Consider the following 5654-nt stretch of genomic DNA (forward strand, 5'->3'; position numbering starts at 1 on the left):
TTGAGACAATCCGAATGCAAAGGACACTAGCCATAAGAGGGTCCCTTTGGGGGCATTTGGAGCGGGCTTTTCATTTTCTCATAGTGAATATTAGCCTAATAGGGTGGCTCCTGTGAGGTCCTGAAAGCAGACTTTGAGAGCATGTAAGGGAGGTTCATGTTCCTCTGTGTGGTTAGTCAAAGTTAGGTAGAAGTGGGAAGAATCAATACAAGGCCATTGGTGGGGGTAATTTGTGGGGTTTTTTGTTTGTCTATCAGTTCAGAAGGATCTCATCTCTGCACCTGTTACTTGAGGAACAAGAGGGGGAAGGGAGAGAGGAGATTTGGGATAAGAGGACATGGATGCTGCCAAGGCTCGAGTCAAAAATCAGGGTTACATCTGACTTGAGTCTGGACCCAGGGCATCAGCAGGTGAGAATGGCAGGTTTCTTTGTTTGGAAGGTGAGTGGAGATGCCACAGGTGACTCCCCACTTCCCTTGCCTCACAGATTGGCCTGTTTGCCCTGATAAAATTCCTCCCAGTGGCTCCCAAAGACGCGGCACATGATGTGCCCAGCCTCGCTCACTTCAGAGTCATTCTCACTGAAGGTTTGGGAGTTGTCAGAGACCAAGAGGGCATCAGGTCCAACTCCTCTGAGTTGGTTCACCCTCCTCAGAGTAGCCGCTCCCACACGGTAGAAAAATCTGTAGGATTCTGATGATATGCCTGTATCCACTCAGCAAACGTGGGTTCACAGGCTCCAGGAAGGGCCAGGCTGCATCATGAAACTCCATCCCTATCAAGACAATTTCACAAAATGTGAGAGCACTGTGGTGGTTCCGCATGGAAGGAGACAGCCCTTGTTCTAAGTACCAAAGTACTTCTGGGCTCTCTCGGCCCCTTGATAGTACCTGGCATCAATGACCATCACCCTCTGGGAAGTTCAGTGAATAACCACTTTTCCACTTCTGGCCTCACTTTGGGAAGCCAGGCTTCTGAGTGAATTCTTCCTTGATTTGCTGGGCCAAACAGACAGTGCAGAACCAATCTCCTTCCGGGCTAGCCTCTATTTTGAATGTGGCAGGAAATGTGGCAGCTACACCACACCCCTCACAAAGCAGAAGAAACTCATCATTGTCACCCTTCCAACAGACTAAACACGTCCCTTTATTGACAGACTTCTCCCAGGCAACGGACCTCTCCAGCTGGCCTAGGCATGAGCACACCTGGGCTGCACTCTGGCACCACTCAAGTGTTTGGTGCCGGACACGAACACGAGGGGTGATCTCATATGATATCTCTGTGGTAGCGCCCTCAGTGCCCACTGCGTGTGTTGAGCAGGGCCTTCTCCAGCACCACTTCATGAGCTGGCCAGAGAGGTTCCCGCAGGTACCGTTGCTTCACATTCTGTTCCAGGGCAGCCAGTCACTCACAGCCAGGTCAGAGGCTTGGTGCTTTTACTCTGAGGTGCTACTTCTTCTCCGCCCCAACCTCTCCAGGTGATGTCTTCCTAGGAGTCAGGTAGATGCTCACAGTAGGCCAAGCCTTCATGGATAGAGTCTGGGCTAGGATATGTCTAGCCCCAAATCTGCAGATCAGACAGGATAACCCACTGTTCCAGCCCCTCTGCCCACTGAAGCACAGCTAGGTCCATCTCAAATGTTGTCTCTTTGGGGGACCAGCTTATAACCTCTTCTTGAAAGGCAAGTAGCTGACTGGGCTCAAAGATGGGATCAGTTAAGGGCCACGCGCAGGCTTCCCGCAAGAAGTCCCCGTGCTTGTTAAGGTTTTTTATGAAGTGCATTCTCCTGGATGCCTCAGGGGTATAGGGCCTTGAGCATGGCATCCAGCTTCTCAGGATCTTGAATCCACCAGCAGCCTGAGTGCATCTCAGGGGGGACAGGCTGGGCATTAGCTGGGTTAGGTATCATTGCTCCATCTGTTTGAAGATGGGAGGTCTTGCTGGGAGGTCTTCCTCTCTGTTTTTGGCTGTCCCAGCTCTGTGGGACTCTGTGACATTTCTTCAGAGTCTCCTGCTCACTTCTTAGAGGCCACCCCAGGCAAGGGGGTGGAAAAGATGTACACTGGTGAACAGGGATTGGTAGCACTGGGTCTATTCATCAGCTTGGAAAAGGTAGGCAGCTGAGGAGTGGAAGTGCAGGAGATGGCATGGGGCGGCATTTTGGGGCATCTGGGCTGAGAGGTTAAACCAGGGTGCTTGTGGATCAGGGCCAGATTCTGCCTCATCAGGCTCTGCCTCCTCTGGGGGCTGTTTTGGGGCTGGGTCTAGTTTTCCTGGGCTGCTATCAGGTGCGAGCACTGAGCTACTCAACAGGGAAACCATGCCTCTGAGTCTGGCTCAGCCAAGATAGAAAGGCTAATTGAATGAGGTCATGCTGGCTTTGACCCAGAGATAAATTTTTGGTAGCCTTCTGGCTCCAGGAATCCATTAGGGGACTGAAACTGGGTCTGTTCTGAATCCTGACCCCTGACAGGGGACTTAAGGTGCATAGGGTACAAAGACCCAGGCTTAGTTTTTTGAGGTCGACCTCAGGCCCGGACTGGAGAAAAAACAGAAGTGTTGGAGCCTTTTCAGCCTTGAATTTCTTCTTAGCATCCTTCTGCTTTAAACTCTGGTCTCTTGTTTCCACTTTTTTCTGGCCTCACCTGCCCTTGGATAGGAGTGTCTGACATTGTCCTCGTTGTACCTTCTGCCTCATCTTCTTTTTGCTTTTATCCATCTTTGTTTTATCCTCCTCGTTCAGTATTTATTGGGCCTCTGGTTTCTTTGGGAGGTGGTTGTCTCCTAATAGCTCAGGGATTTTGACCTTGGTTGGCTGACCTTGGTCCTGTTTCACGTTGAGGACTTCCTAGGTCTTAGCCTTCTTGTTGTTTTGAGGTTGGCCCCTTTTGCCAGTAATTTCTTGACTCCTGAATGGACTCTCCTCTGCTAAGAGTTGTACCCACTGCAAGCCTCTGGTATGTCTCTCTCTTCAAAGAAATCTCCAACAGGCATACAGGGACTGAAGCTGAAGTGCACGCAGCAGACAGTGTGTACCACGTTACGGCTCAGGCACTTGATCACTTCTGGGAACTGTTTCATTCTCTTCCCACAGGAGCCAAAATACCAGGTCTCCCCTTGCCATCGGTGGCTGCCCTTCTTAATGCGGACCTCTCTCCATCACCCATGTTGGAGGGGAAGACGAACTTTTTCTGGGGTAATAATAGGTCTCCTCAGGATGTCATCGCTACAAGAGTAGTGACTCCTTCTCCAGTGATCTCTTCCAGGTCAGCAGTAGTTTCAGGGAAGCTGCTGACATTCTTGGTTTCTGGGGAAGCTGTTGGAAAGAGAACTTCTGGGGAAGTTACAGGGAAAGTTTTTGGGGAGGCCACTGGGGTAGTTAAGGAGACTTCAGAGGAAACTTCTGGGAGGGCTGCTGAGGAAATTGAAGAGACTGCTGGGGGGATTTCTGGGAAGGCTGCTGGAGAAATTGCCATGGAGATTTCTGGAGAGACTGCCGGGGAGGTTGCTGGGTGTAGTGAACCGTGGATGACTAACCAGCCTCTGGCTGGGTGAGGGGCAGTGAGAGGTCTAAAGCCTGAGTCTCCAATTCTTCCTGTTCAGCATTACTGCTATTGTTCAGGTCAAAGCTGTTATCTTGCAGGACAGACCCCCGACCAAGACAGGTGGCGAGGTGGGACTGGCAAAGATATAGGCCTCTGTTTGACTATCGTCTGCCAGGAGACTGAAGGCAATAGCATTAATGAGGGAAGGACAATCCAGGGCAGAGATCGCCGGGCTATCCTCAAGAGGCAGCTTGTCCTCTGCACCCATCAGCTCTGTGTCATTCATACCACAAAGTGCTCCATTCACTGCTCTGGTGCCAGAGAGTCAGAGGGCTCAGGAGAGTCTGCAATAAGGACTGGAGTGCCCTCCAGTTGTTCAGGAAGATGTGAAGGCTCATAGAAACAACTCACTGTGGGGTCAAGGGCCAGAACTGAGACCTCTTGGTGTAAAGACTCCACCGAGGAGACCGACCATTGTAGCCACAAATCTTTAGTTCTGGCTGCTCTTCTTCAGCTCCAGGCTGCCTATCAAGCCAGTGCCATTCTCTGCCACGACTAAAGTCAGCTGCTTTTCTGCTGCATCATCAGGATGAGTCCCACCGCCTGCCTCCTGGGAGGGTGCAAGGGTCTGGATGCTAGATCCCAACATTGGAGACGTCTGTGGGAAGATGAAGAAACCTGGGGTTCCATTGAGCGTCACCTCAAGATTCTGGTCAGGAAAGGAATCATACAGTTCCTGTGAGTCAAAGTTAAGCCCCATGGAACTCTGGGTACCATTGGCCCAGAACTCTTGGCTCCCAGACCAAAGGTTAGTGTTGTGACTCAGGATGAAGGTTGCCCTCCACTGGGAGAGAAGGGGTGGCCAGGATTGGCAGATGGGTACTGTGAGTCAGTCGTAGGCCACGTTGGGCTGATGAAGGTGTGAGGTGCTTGAGGAGTAGGGAACGGGAGTTCAAAATCCCTGAAGTAGTAGTGTGACATTCAGTAGATAAGCCATCAACATTCACATTCCAATTCAAACTTTTCCCTTGCTGGAGGAAGTTCATGGGAGATCCATTAGTGTAGAGGCCCACCCCTGAGGAAGGAGAGGATTTCATTCCTGAGGTAGCAGGTACAGGGAGAAGGCTAGTAAAGTTAAAATGGTCACTTGCCTTCATTTCTGAGGCAGCAGCATCCAGCTGGCTTGGGGTTTGGGGCTCGCCTCTCCTTGGTGGGGCTGGGGGTGCGGTTCACATGGCTGTGCCATGATCACCGGCAGGGAAGAAGATGCCCGCAGAGAAGGGGTTCTGAGGTCCCAGGCCCAGGAAAGGAGAAAGGGAACACAGCTCAACTGTGGGGCCCAAGTGGAGCTCGGTTTGTGGTCATTTGGATGGGTGGGAGGCAAGTGGGACATTCAGTACAGGGCACCCAGAGAAACACTTCAGTGTAAACACTAGAGGTGCATCGTGCACAAAAAGGGGTTTTATGGCTCTATTTTCCCTTGGGAAATAGCATATCAGCTGGGAAGGTGGGGCTTGGAAAGTTAAAGTGGCCCGTTTGGCTTTAGTGCCTGGGAAGAGATTTCCCTTTGTAACAGAGGCAATCTCTGGTGTTCCCTGCAGTGAATGACTTGCTACCTTAGGAAGTTTGATGGTTTCTAAGAGTCTGTGGATGAGCTTCCTGTTACGTATGGGGATACCCTTGGTTGTGAGGTATCCTTTCTTGCCATTTCAAGGCATGGAGATATAAGATGTGGTAGGCATATTCATAGTCAGTGTAGATGTTGATCTGGCTGCCATTGGCTAAGGTTAAACCCTTTTTAGAGCTATCAGTTTAGCCTGTTGAAATCTAGTGCCTGGGGTTAGTAGGTGGGACTCTATGACCTCCATGTTGGTGATGTTACGGATTGAGACAATATGGTTTGGGGAAGCCGTTCCTTGGGAACCCCTGCGAGGGTCCCGAACACTTTCCCCCAACCCATAACAAAATCCAAAATGACCCCAAACAGAAGAAAAAAACATGGATTCTTGTCCTAAGCTAAGAATAAATATGCATAGCTTGGACCATTGCTGAAGATTTAAAGAAGTTTATTAGAAAGATAGAAATACAGAAAATAGAAATACAGCCCC

The 5654-nt window shown here is 50.5% G+C and overlaps 1 pseudogene across 1 annotated transcript; it reads right to left on the bottom strand.

The window, feature by feature from the left end:
• Positions 1-481: 481 nt before the first annotated feature.
• LOC308268430 (bromodomain adjacent to zinc finger domain protein 2A-like) lies at positions 482-4703 on the bottom strand (annotated as a pseudogene). The gene is made up of 2 exons: positions 2529-4703; positions 482-2460 (listed from the first exon to the last, which is right to left on the bottom strand). The product of its transcript is annotated as a bromodomain adjacent to zinc finger domain protein 2A-like (transcript).
• Between the last annotated feature and the right edge of the window lie 951 nt (positions 4704-5654).

This window comes from Muscardinus avellanarius (assembly GCF_963383645.1).
Source record: "Muscardinus avellanarius genome assembly, chromosome: 10".
Lineage (NCBI taxonomy): Eukaryota > Metazoa > Chordata > Mammalia > Rodentia > Gliridae > Muscardinus > Muscardinus avellanarius.